General features: G+C 40.0%; 1 long non-coding RNA gene across 1 annotated transcript; it reads left to right on the top strand.

Annotated features, from left to right (window-relative positions):
- The first annotated feature begins 3,898 nt into the window (after positions 1-3,898).
- Positions 3,899-11,461, top strand: LOC116700465 (uncharacterized). The gene is made up of 2 exons (XR_004334664.1): positions 3,899-4,217; positions 10,898-11,461. It is a non-coding gene; the product is annotated as an uncharacterized LOC116700465 (long non-coding RNA).
- Positions 11,462-13,521: the final 2,060 nt, after the last annotated feature.

Genomic DNA, 13,521 nt, shown 5'->3' with positions numbered 1-13,521 from the left:
CATCGCCGAAACCAAATTCAACAGTAATTCGACTCTGGACCATGACGTTGTTTCAACCGTAAATGAACCGGCTGGGTATGTTTACACATACAAGGAATTTTCCATTAGGCTACTTTCAATGTTACACACAGTTCCAAGAACAATTATCAGAACGATACAGTAGATTGAAATAGACATAGGCCTACAGCTTACAACAATGACAACAAAGGTAGATTGTCTTTAGTCGCTTTCTCAGGTTAGACTGTTACAATTGGATTTCTTAGTTTTGGACTCGTAGGATCTTATATTTCTACAATGTGACCCATCCTGTCTTTGTCTTTTTTCAATTTGGAGTCTATATAGGGTGGATATGAGTTCCCCTCTCTTCTCATCCATACTTTTCGGTTGTCTTAATAGTGAGCTAAGTTGTCTTCCGCTCACCTACTTCTGGGACAATTCCACAGACACTGAAGCCATCTGGTGGACACAAAACAAATTGAAAAATCCAAACAGAGAATTTCAACTGCATGCTTCCTGTCGTCACAGTAAAATCAAACATCAATACAAGTAAGCACACATGACCGTAAGATGAAACTGGGGCAGTGTGAGTCAGTATAAAATATTTTAAGCCCTTAAATCAATTTGGGAAGTGGTCCTTCAGTCATTGATGAATTCCCTGAGTGAGCTGGACAGAAGTAGCTGTCCTTGAGCTAAAGTCACAATAAATAAAAAAAACAGTGCACATTTAAAATATTATAATATGCAAATTCCCTTTAAGTCATACTTCATTTCATTATGTTCATAAAATGTGCTTCAGTGAATCTTTTGGGATCTGCAAAGGTGCATAATGAGACTATGAAACTTACAAAAGAAGCCTTACTTGGCCTGGTTTGACAAGAAGGCTGTGGTGGCTTGGCTAACTTTCGATAAATGTTGTTTAACTTACCTTATAGAGTCAGTTTACTTTATTTTATGATTCCTCTCTACTTATGCTGCTGTTACACTACGTTTAAGCATTCATTTCCACTTGTGGCCACAGTGGCAGTTATTTAACGGAGCTCCACAGTCTTACTTGAAACCATATTTAAACCTGCAATTACTGATTCTTTGGCCATTTGGGTGCAACAGAAACAAGACGTCAAAGCAACACCGACATATTGTAATCTAACAGTTGCCTATTTACACATCCAGCGGATATATGCAGCAACCTAAACCTTCATTTGGAGTTGTGGCCCACCTGATGCAAATGGAAATATTGATTATAGCAGCTTTAAAGGCAATTTCATGTCAAATACACCACCCTTATTTTGGAAAGGGTTGCAAAATCTTGTACTGTTGATGGACTGTTTGATCTTCGGAGAGTATTTTTTATTTGTGGTATTAGTTAGTACTTCTATTTCTGTATCAAAAGAAAAGAAAACATTGCACTGATTTAAGTGAAAGAAAAGCTCTGCGCTAACATGTGTTACTGATGTGACATTACCGTGTTCTTTAAATTGCTGCATGGGGATTTCATATGTTGCCTCTGACAACATCCACAGCACGAGGCCTGGTATTTCCCAGGGAGTTTACATCCTATTCCTGTTCCGCAGAATCCAGTCCCCCACTGGTTCTTCAGTCCAGAGTCACATGTACGTTTACAGACAGAAACAAACACACACATGCTGAATTTACAAAGTTGCACAGTCTGACCTTTTGCAGCACAATCCCCTTTAAAGCATAACACACAATGTCAATAACTTCCAGGAAACTGAACTTAGATGCTATGTTCTGTCTGCTATCAAAACACATACACCCACCAGTGCTATGAATAGTCTCGATCGCTGGGCTCAAACAAGTCTGTCCTGCTTCTGCATTTCCTCACCGCATATCAGAACTCTTCCAGTAAGAACTACAGGAAGAAAGATAAATCATGAATCATCAAAGAAGACACGTAACGTTTATCCATGCATTAGTGACAAAGTTCACAGTGAGATGAAGACATAATACACAAATTGTTTTTAAATGCCCCGTTTAAAAAGTGACAGAGAGTGCGCCGGCAGGATATCACGAAAACCAAATAACATTTCCCATGTTTGTGCAGGCAAGATGAATACTTTGAACACAAAGCACACTAACACTTATTTAATTTTTCACACAACCTTCAACCCACAGTTCAGTTTTTATATGTTGTGAACCCCTTCCCTTACAAGTCACGGACGATGGGTGGGGGAAGATGTGACTCGCATGCTCCACCATCTGGTGCAGCCATCAATATAAAAAACAGATCTTGAGTTGCAGTAAGTAAGTGCATTGGCATCTGCTTGCAAGACCATTTTCAATAACAGCTTTTGCAAACATGCCAAATTAGAGTTTGTTACATAAATGAAAATAAAATGAAATTAGAAATGTGAATCCAATCAAGGTGAATGTTTTACAGAAGGGGGTTTCCTTACTGGTATACCTCTCTCTAGATATGGATAGCAGTTAGGGCACAGTCTTCAGAGGGCAGTTAGATCATCTTACGTGTAGAGTACAGCTCATTCTTTGGGCTGAAAATGTTTTTTGCCACAGACATTTAAACCCTAATCAACTATTTAATGTTGTGAGCTCATAACAAAAGATTCACAAATATGTTTAAAAAAAGTGAAGAGCAAACTTTTAGAGGCAATAGCTATGCATACAAAACAACACTACGAGTGATATGATGAATTGTCTTTCCTTTACTTTTAATACTGTTCCTACATTGTTGCCTGTGATAATGATGATCACTGATTCATAATGACTTCCACCTCCACCAATGCCTATTAAGGACATTGTGGCTGAATCAGACGGCAACAAATGTCACCAGGAAGGATGATTGACAAGGTGTTTTTCACAAAATCTTCAAAAATCTCACATATTCTTTGATATGATTTTTATGAAGTTGTTACAAAACAGGCAGAGGAAGGAGAATGAGACAGCGGGTTTGGCCTCATGAGTATTTGCTGCGTGTGCTCAGTGTGTCAGGTGACAATGAGGAAGCTGTTTCTTAAACTGCAGCAACCTTAAAGCTGCAGAGTGACATAGAGCTCAGGTTCACACTGATTCGCATTTGACGAGACATGATAAAAGGAGACTGGCCTTACGTCTATGCCGGGAGAGTGTCCGTGTGCATCAGTGTAGATATGCTAACACATTCATCTTGACCGCTCATGTCTCTGGTGGCCATTTACAGACTGGTTTGCTGCCTAGCAGCATAATGTTTATGTGAGTAGTTGCAGGCTCAAACTGATTACTTAACAGCTGCATTGTGAGAAAACTCTACCTGAATATTTTAAATGTTGACATTTCATGATTATAATCCTCCGTAAGACTTTCAACACACGTCAGAAGCAGAGTAGCCTATAAGATGTAGCTGTATTTTTTTTATTTTAAATATAGAAAAGATGTGGGTGTCATGCAACTGGCTTTATTAATTCTGTGTGTGTATTCAGTCTTTTTCATTTTGAGTCTTTCAGTGCATTTGTGTGAGTACATTTAACACCAAGTATTATAAATAGCCTAAGTAAAGCTAAGTAAAGCTGTTGTAGTTAATAAACCATCCTAAAACATGTTCGTATAGACAAATCAATTAAGCTACCATGTGCTTTTTTATTTTTGTTTGCTTGTGATGCCAATACTTGTCAAACTGTCAAACTTCACTGTGGTCATACTCTCATACACCCATGAAAAAGACAGACATGTTGCTTTATGTCCTGAGCAGTGAGGCTGCTCTACAACTCCCTTTACGTCTTTCTGCGTGAATCAGATAAGACTATTTATAACAGGTCGGTGTGCTGCCTCATGAGCCGCACAAAGCATGCACACGTCAGATCCGTGCAGATTCTGACGTCCGCTTCTCGTGGCTCCTACGTCATTACGCTGCCAGCTGATCGGAGGGGAAGCCGGGTGTGTGTCTGACTTGCTTGAGAGAGAGAGAGAGAGAGAGAGAGAGAGAGAGAGAGAGAGAGAGAGAGAGAGGAGTTGTGTAAAAGGGGCTGAAGTCCTGCGCTGCGTCCTACACTGCTGCTGCGCTGCTCAGAAAAGTAGGCTGACCACCAGCAGATATCTAAAACCTGCCAGACCGTTTCATATCGTGGACGTAAAACAAACAAACAGACAACGACACACCCGGGCGAAGGTCCACGAGTCCGCCGGAGCTGTGGGCGAGGCAGCCTGAACTCCGCTGGACTGTCCTGATGGCTGGCCGCGCAGGAGCAACCCGGCCGGTGGTCAAGGTGGGGCTGTGACTCGCTGTGAGGCTGTCTGTGTGTTTCTGCTGGCTAAACACTTCCTCATGTCAGCCCGATTTGGCCTGTGGCGGCTTGATGACCCAGTTTGAAACGGTAACTGGGAAACCAGTCCTTTATAATATTCAAGTAGATTTCAGCGGCCGCTTTCAGCACAATTTGGCGTCGTCAGATTGTCGAAGATATAGATTTGATGTTAGTAGTTCTGGCTGAAGGCCTGTCTATGTGTCATGTAGATCATATCCTCTAGGCCCACTGACACAGAGGTGCTGAAATTAATCATGGGCACCCTAGAAATTTGACCACGACCTCTAAGCTCCTGCAAACATCTAATCAACGTTTAGATGATTGGCACTGGCTTCATGGAGTGTCACATGCTATTTTGTTATTTTACAAAGGCTGATATAGCAGCTAAATGGATGCTTGAAAGGTGCTAAAAAGTCAGAATGATGTCTAAATTAACACAAAATGGAACATAAAACCAGCAAAGGTACACAGACATCATGCTATAAGTGCTAAAAGATTTACAGATGTGTTTTAGATTATTAAAAAAAAACTTATAGCCTACTCAAGCCTCCAGATCATTAGTTTAGTAATTTGCACTTAACTGTCAAAAACTGTATTATAGGCTATATCAACCTGTGAAGCATTTATGTAATCCAAACGTGTCAAAGTGTGAGCATTCAAAGCCCCTTCAAATTTGCTGAGTTCATAATAGGCCAAGGAAAAAGCCTGTGCTCAAGTAGGGGATAGGTGAAAATCAGGAAGATAACTAGGCCAAAAGATAACGTTTCTCAGTAATGCAGTGACGCCAGCAGTCATCTGATCTTTCTTTAAATTCAAATATATACACAAGAATATTACTTTAGATGTCTGTAAGAATGAGTTAAACATTCTTACAGCAGGTGACGTATTTATGTAAGTGTTTAGGCCTCTACAGCTCAAGTCTCCTCATCTCATTTATATACAATTCTTCTTCTTTTTTACATTTTAAAAGCAAAGGGCATTTATGCATACCTGAAGTAGCATTTCTCTGGGATAATGGTTAGGAAGGGAAAGCTTACTGTTACATTGATGGAGTCTGTCTTACATAATTGTACAGCCAGAGTTCAGTGTGCCGGTAGGAATGCGCAATAGGCTGTGTCACGAGCTGCTTTTGTGCCATTGCAACCCGGAGCGTGACAAGCCACCCTGTCAATGAGGATCACATGGCAATGACAGGGTGTCAGTTAAAAAGCAACTAATCTTGACTACATGTGTTGTTTGCCCTGCATCCAGGCAAAAATAAGCAACCTCTCCTGTGCTGGTTTTATTGCCTACATTTGCAGAAGTGAAGCCATCTTGCTCAACTTGGGTTACACCCTTCATTCCTATTGCGTGCCTTGTCAAGGGAGGATGGGGCAAGAATGGATGTGTTATGTGGGTTCATTTAGGGGGAAATAAATCCAGTTCTTTCACACAAAATGGCACAGATTGCCTGAGGACAGACTTACAGTCCTTATATCGTACCATCTCCCAGGATGTCATGAATTCAGAATGGCATTCAGCTAGTCCTCTTAGCAAGTAAAAACAACACGCACCCTTTATTTGTAATGATCTCAGATTAAAGTCAGATAGTCTTCAAAGTCCTGAAAACCGCTACCAGCAGAGCATAAGAAGAAGCTCCCCGCACTATGATCAGTGTGTTGCCAAAGCCAACACCCATTCCCTGTCATTGTCCCAATTCCCAGTCTAAAATGATCAGTGTATATTGCAGGACTTCAATCTGGGGAAGTAAACTCTCTCCAACATGGGCCCCACCCACACAGCAGAGGAATGCACCTGGAGTAATATATGTAATAAAACATTTAATTATCACGTGTTCCTGTTCACAGAGCTGTAGCAGCAGTATGCAAATCTACAACTGCTGTCAGTTCATCTGATAATTCTACAATTCCTCACATATTTGCTTGCACAGTTTCATCCCTGATGGTCAGATTGATGATTGAATCATCTTATCCCGTCACCTCATGTGGGATTCTCACGCAACGGCATGACCTTGATTATGAAAAGATCAAATGAGTGGGCTCGTAGCATGGAGAGAGGTCTGACCCACTTGCCATCATAACGCCCTTTTTGGTTTTCTGCTGTGTTCTCTTCAACAGAAGAGTGTGCCGCATCTCACCTGACTTTTATTATTTATATTTCCGTAATATTTAAGCTCTCTAGATAAATACATCTGCTCTGGCTCTTGCAGCTAAGTCTCGAAAATGTCAGTAATTCTTCCTTGCATTGTACATGGCTACTTTCCACTCTTTTTACACACCAGCATACCTTTTCTTTTTATCATGGACATCCTGCCTGCTCAAATCCAGTGTGTCTTTCCTTTTTCTTGTCCTCCCTGTTGTGGCAGAGTATGCACGTCCCAGATAAGCTAAGTCTTTTATCTATTAGACTGTGTTATCTCTTTTTACACCGTTGCCCCATGTAGAAAAGCTCAAGTCTCAAGGCCTTCCACAGTGGCTTTCATGTGGCTTAGTCTGACTCCCTCGCTTGGATAAAGCCAGAGAAAGGGAGAGAAGAAGAGAGGAGGGTGAACCTGACAGAGAAGCCACGTCCGCCTCGTCCGCTGCAGACCAGATGTTAACGGATAGAGAAAAGAAGGGTGAAGGATAGAGGGATGGAAAAGGAGGAGTGGAAGAGACAGTGCGAGCCCACAGCAGCCGGATGGAATTTCTAACATACGCAGCTGGAATGTCAGGAATGCAGGACAGTCTGATCTGACTGAGAGAGAGAACGGGTAAAGCGGACAGACAAGTAAGGAAAGACTAAAAAAGAAAAAGTAGAGGAGATGTGGGAAAGAGTGGCACAACAAAATAGTTGGGGGCTCAACATTGCCGGTCATTGTGAACATAAAGATTCAGAGTCACTGTTTGTGAAAGGAGTGGCACGCTTTAGAACAAATAACTTATTCAGTTTAAGTTTGAGGTTGTGGCAGCAACAGTCGACAGTTATGACTATCAGTGGCCCTGTGTGTGGCCCCATGGATGTATTAAGAGAATGGTGTGGCCAGAGGACTTTTACTGTACATTCTACATTCTCTCCCCTAACTTAAATCAGATCAACACTGGCAGGAGCGCGTGTGCAGGCCTGTGTGGGGGAGGAGGGCAGTGGTTAACTTTATGATACAGATGTGACAAATGCCGGCCTTCTTTTGCTTAAGATCCACATGTTTTGCAACATACACTGCAATAGATTGTGTCAAATCAGTGTTTCTAGCATCTTTTATTAGTCATGCTTGTGGTGTCTCTAGAAATAGCAGTGTCGGGCAGTCAGTCAGTCGCTCCACCATCTTGGTCCAGCTTGTAATATCTCAATTCAACCTATGAAAAAATTGCCATGAATTTTGGTACACACATTCATGACCTGTAATAACTTTTCATATAACACCATCCACAGGTCATGGCCAAATAACCAATGTCAATCCCGTCAGCCTTAGGGGGCAAGAATAAGTCTGATTGTATAGAAGTCTATAAGAAAATGACCCTACTTCCCACTTGATTTATTACCTTAGTAAACTGTTTCCTAATAAGTTTAGGATCTCATTCGCTAGTTTTCGTTCTATTTCAATACAGCATGAAAACTATGGTCCCATTTATTTTTTTTAAAAGACGATAAAGCAGGGCTTCTTTTGGGCGTGGCAACCTTGTCATTGACAAGTTATTACAACGGTGCCGTGCATAGTGTTGCTTGCGTTGTCTGTCAGATCCACCCCTCATTCTTCCACATCTCCACCATCTTGTCCAAATATATGGTCACATCTGGCTGCAAATAAAACAAGACGGCACCAACCAAAATGCTAAGCTCGAGGTTTGAAAACGGTAGTTCACAAACCCGATGGGTGATATCACAGTGGCCACGTCCACCTCTTTTATACAGTCTATGCAGCAGCTTCACGGAGGCACGACTGTAGTCTATCGTTTTTCCTGGTGGCCAACAGTGATACTGCAAACATTTAAAATCCTCTGTTTCCCCTATAGAGTTCCATTATAAAAGATATGTCTTTAAAACTGATGACTGGACACTGTGGCTGTGACAATAACTTATGTATTACTCTTTGTATTATTGATTAAAATAAACAAGGGTCTAGGGAAGCCATTTTTATATGCATCTTGGGATGACACACTAAAATATGTGTGCAGTGGTCCACAAAAGTTGGAAGCAAACCAGGAAGAGACAACACCTTTGCCATGCGCACTAGTGTGCAACTGCCAGAAAGAGGTTAAAGTGTGTGGCACCTGTCAAGTTTAAGTGCCAATTCTTTTTGCCTTTTTAAATAAACAGACTTAATTATTTACAAAAAGATAAGAATGGGGTGTGAAGGGCAGCCGCATCAGTAGTGTAAAGCAAAAATGTAAAAAAAAAAAAACGAGCCAAATAGTCCTACTGGAGATGTGGATGCTTTCGAGAGAGCAGTCTTGCTTAACCCTTGTGTTGTCTTCCCTTCAACCATGAAAAAAAGTTATTTTTTGTCATTTTTTCAATGTTGTGGGTGCTTTTTTTAAAATGTTTTTTTCCAAAGTTATTTGATATTTCTAATGTTGACATTTTCAGCTTATTCTGAACGCCCATTTTTTGTGATGAAAAACTGAAAATGGGTCAAATTTGACCCCAGGTCAAATTTGACCTGGAACCTCCACCAGGCCTATTTAACCCTCATGTGGGTTAAATAGGCCTGGTGGAGGTTCCAGCACATTCGGCTAGTGAGCCTCAGCTCTGACCACAGACCTGTAAGAGAAGAGAGGTAAAAACCCTGCAGGCAAAGCACAAGAGACATTGCAGCAAGTTTCAATGGAATTAATGGCCGCCATTTTATATTCCAGTAATCAGTTAACATGACTCACTAATTGAAAAAAATAACACTTGATTGTAGAACATGTATGAGACCCGGCTTTGATTGTGTAAGCAAGTGTTAATCTGGCATGGCATTGGCAGATTTCTTTTGGTGGTTTTAAAAAAAAAAAAAGATAAAAGTAGTCGATTTGACTATTGATTCAGTCAAGACTTTTTTCAGTGAACATCAGTCACAAGTCAGAACAGGCCTCTGTGCATGCTGACTCACTCGCACTGCTGATACATTTGCCAAAACAAGAGGTGGGGAAAATCTTATCAATGTACAACCTGTGTATTTTCCATATTGATCAGTTATATGTGTGAATAGAAATGACTTGATGGGCCTCTCAGAATGATTCTGAAGTAAAATCCAAAATTAGGGGTGAGACAAAATGATTGCTCCCTGCAGCAGTGTCTGTAAAATGTTCATACGTCTTGTTGTCTTCCCCCCCTGCTGTGCACAGTCTACAGGCTGCGGGACACTCAAATACCTGAGATTATTCTGGTTCTCCTTACTGCAGGAATGTACACTATGTGTTACTCATCAGCTAGAGAAGTGGAGCATGTCCTCAAAATTTTAAGATCAACACATTACATTCTTTAAAGGCAAGAAAAGCACGAACCTGCTTTGGCTTTACGTGGGGTCAGTTTTCAAACTTTTAGTATGTTTAATCTCACTGGACATGTTTCATGTTTTTGTACATGCAGGGAACTGTTTATGTATTTCCCTACATCAGCTCCAACCAATATCCACGCCTTAAGGTCTGGGTTGGCAAGCTAAGTGGTAATTCAGGTAAGAGTTGTGTGTTTTTGAAAACAGTATGATCGACATAAGAAATTAAAGCTTTAGCGAGTACATTTTTAGTATTAATGAACATCCGTTACATTCAAGCCATCGCCAAAATAGTTGCTAATTAAGACCATCAGCTCCACACAACTCTCAATGTATTTCTTAGTAAGGCTATGTTCAGAAGATTGTGGTATCCGGTGACTTTCCCGCTCCGAAACAAGCCTTCTGTGCGCTGTCACGGAAGGCTTGTATCATGTGGACGTGCCAACAGTTTTGTTGTCATTACTTAGAATTCCTCATGGGGGCGACAGAAACTACCGTTGAAAAAAAGCATAAAAAATAACTACTTAACACACCCCAAACTCCAGATTAAGATGCTGGAAATTAGCTACTTCTATCTAATCATGTCTATTCTACTTTTTTACAAGTAAACATGCAGCTTAGTCAGACTTATGCAAAGTTTGTTTTGAACTTACAAGCTTCAACATGTAGAACACATATATCCGGTGTAGCTACATGCTTTCTCTCTGGGAAACACCCGAACATTCACTTGATTAATTGAGACTTCAAAAACAATAAGTTCTTAAGACTTCTGAAAGGATTCCAGGATCTTTGCTAGAGGCTGTCTACTCCTCTTCATCTCCTCTTGCTCATGCTTTGTAACCACGGTAACAGAAAGAAAAGGAACTGGCCTGTGATTTCTAGCGTTCTAACTAAGAATATCTAAGAATGTCTTGCTGGTACTGTCTAACGTGCAGAGGCAGCGCTGAGCAGCTGATGCATGTATCCCTCCTGGCAATCTGAGGCATGATCTTGTGTGCATCTCCCCAGTCCTTCTTACATATCAGCTCATTTCACCCACTTACTCACAGCTGATCACACACTGTGTGGCTCGACTGCACCCACTTATTGTATGTGTGTGACTGGCTGCAAGCCACCCCATACCCACGCTACCAGAGCAGGGAGTTTAGAAGGGAAGTTAAAACGATCTCTTCTCTTTCCGCAGGAATACATGCACCTAAAGCAGACGAAGAAAGGAGGAGTCGCCATTTGTGCTTTAAAGTTGGCTGTCCGTTACTCCAGGGTGTCTCTCAAGCTCTCTGGCTGACACCCAACGCTCCCTCACCCATGGCCCCAAATGGCTGACACACAGCAGTTCTTCACTGGCAAGCTTTATGTTCCTGTACACATGCTAAAGCTGCCAGCTGAAGAACTGCTCTGGTCAGCCCTGCCCCGGATGACTCAAGAAGAGGAAGTTGATGGGGGTTGCTGGGAAGAGGACTGAGAAACGCAGTGTTTCACACACTCCGTGGTCAGACTGGACTTTAATAGAAAGACAGATTCTTGGCACCATTGTTTATATTCCTGTGTTAATCACATGTAAGGTATGTTTTACTTTAGGCAATAAAGAATGCTCCAGTTGTGGTCTTTTAATCAAAGAAGCCTGCATGCATTTTGTGTATATGTTTTTTTTCTCCTACAATAAAGAACAATATTTTCTCAAATTACAGGTTTATTGTCGTGGACAAAACTGCAAACTATGAACAATAGAACGCATACCACCACTGAAGGCTCTCTTGTCCAAAAATCACACACACACACACACACACACACACACACACACACACACACAAAAAAAATATGTCACACTCCTCCCTTTTAACCTGTGATCCCATTAAAGAGGAACAAGAAATATCAGATTAAATTGAAATGCTCTTTAAATTTAAAACTGTCCTCAGACATATGCAATAACTTCAAGTGCTGACATTTAGTCAGCACTCTAGGAATCCATTTGGTTTGCTGTTTCATATTAGATGTGAAAGATATGTGTATGTTCTTCAGGGATTAAATGCATCACCAGCTGCTACAAACTACAAACTGTTGTACTCTGGAAGGTATTGATGTAAAAAAAAAAAATCCTTAAAATTGACCAATATTAACTTTAATGCTTAGTTTGTCATCGGCAGCAGGTTAGTTTCTAAACTATTACTGTAAATTGAATTGCTTTAATGGAGAAAACCTTTTGTTTCAACTCTATCTTCTTCAATTTATAAAATAGCCCTATTGTCATATTTTATCAAAATAAATGTAATTTTTTAGCAAATAGTGCATTCTCCATTTTTCTTCTGATTGAACTTTGTAGGTTTGCACTGCCAGGAAAAAAACAACACATCCGAACAAACTGAATAGATAATTGTATATTGTTTACACTAGGTATTGGCCCATTTCAAGAACAGATACTTGTAAATTAGGGAAAATAGTCTGAAACTGGAGTGTATGGTGTGCATTTATGGACTAGTGTGGTCTTGGTGCAGTTTCCCAAAATCACCACTAGGTGGTGGGATCATCTGTCCAAAACTGCCAGAGAGCCTTGTTTCCTGAAGAAAATGAAGAAAATAAAGTCAGATTGGTTTATTGTCACCTAATGTGGATGGCCGTGGTATTAAATATGTGGGGAAATTTCAGTTGATTGGGATTTAATCAGCATTGATGTCACGTTGCCCTATCAGATCCTGTACTTAGGTAAATCTAGGCCTACTAAAAACACACTGTAAAAATACTCTGCAAGTAAAAGCCCTGCATTAAAAACGTTACTTAAGTAAAAATATGTAAGTATCATCAGGAAAAGGTACTTGAAGTATTAAAGTAAAAGTACTCAATGCAGAAACCTCCTCACATTTTACAGACTGGAAATTATCCCAAAGGTTCTGTCAGTCAACTGAGTGTTTAATCGGCCAATCACTTCAGCTGGACTTGTAAGCCGTTGTATTGCTGGGTAGTTTAATTTATAATAAAACATTGTATTTTACAAACTACATGTGTGTTGTGTGCAAAAATCATATATATTTGTTTTTTAAAACAATAGCCCGACCGTCAGATGAAGTGGAGTAAAAAGTACAATATTTCTCTCTGAACTGTAGCGGAGTAGAAGTAGAAAAAGGGATGAAAAGAAAAGTACAAGTTCCTTCAAATTTGTACTCAAATACAGTACTTGTACTTAGTTACATTCCACCACTGGCCTTATCCATATATTATATCCAAGTACAGTATATTAAAAACAAAACTTCATGGACAAAATCCCAAATGTTTCACGGCAATTATTATACAGACTGACATGTATAATGTAGTGATAAACACTGCATGATGAATGATTTAAATTCCTCTGATGGAATAAATCTTCAGATTTTATTTTACATTTAAGTACAGAAGTTTTATCAGCAAAATGAGGTGTCAAAAGTAAAAGTGTTCAGTGTACAAAATGTCTTATTGTAGTACAATACATTAATTTAGCTGATGTGTTTATTATTTTAAATATTATTGGATCATTATCACTGATGCAATAATCTGTAGTTTATATGCTGTTGGGTAGTTAATTTGCAATGATGCATCAAATTTTCTAGACTGTAAATTTCCTTTACTCAAGTTAGTACCAATTTGAGTACTTATATTGTATTACAACTACTTGTAAGTATTGAGTGTTTCCATTTTATTTGTTTCATTATACTAGTTGCTTTACAGATTCATGTTTTTTTACAAACATATAAATCTATGACGTATGCATATGACGTACAATCTTAATCTGCAATAACTACAATTTACAAATAAATGTGGAGTAAAATGTAGGGACGT

The sequence above is a fragment of the Etheostoma spectabile genome, chromosome 13 (genome assembly GCF_008692095.1).
Source record: "Etheostoma spectabile isolate EspeVRDwgs_2016 chromosome 13, UIUC_Espe_1.0, whole genome shotgun sequence".
NCBI lineage: Eukaryota > Metazoa > Chordata > Actinopteri > Perciformes > Percidae > Etheostoma > Etheostoma spectabile.
The sequence above is the reverse complement of the archived record's forward strand: the minus strand, read 5'-3'. Positions and strand labels throughout refer to the sequence as shown.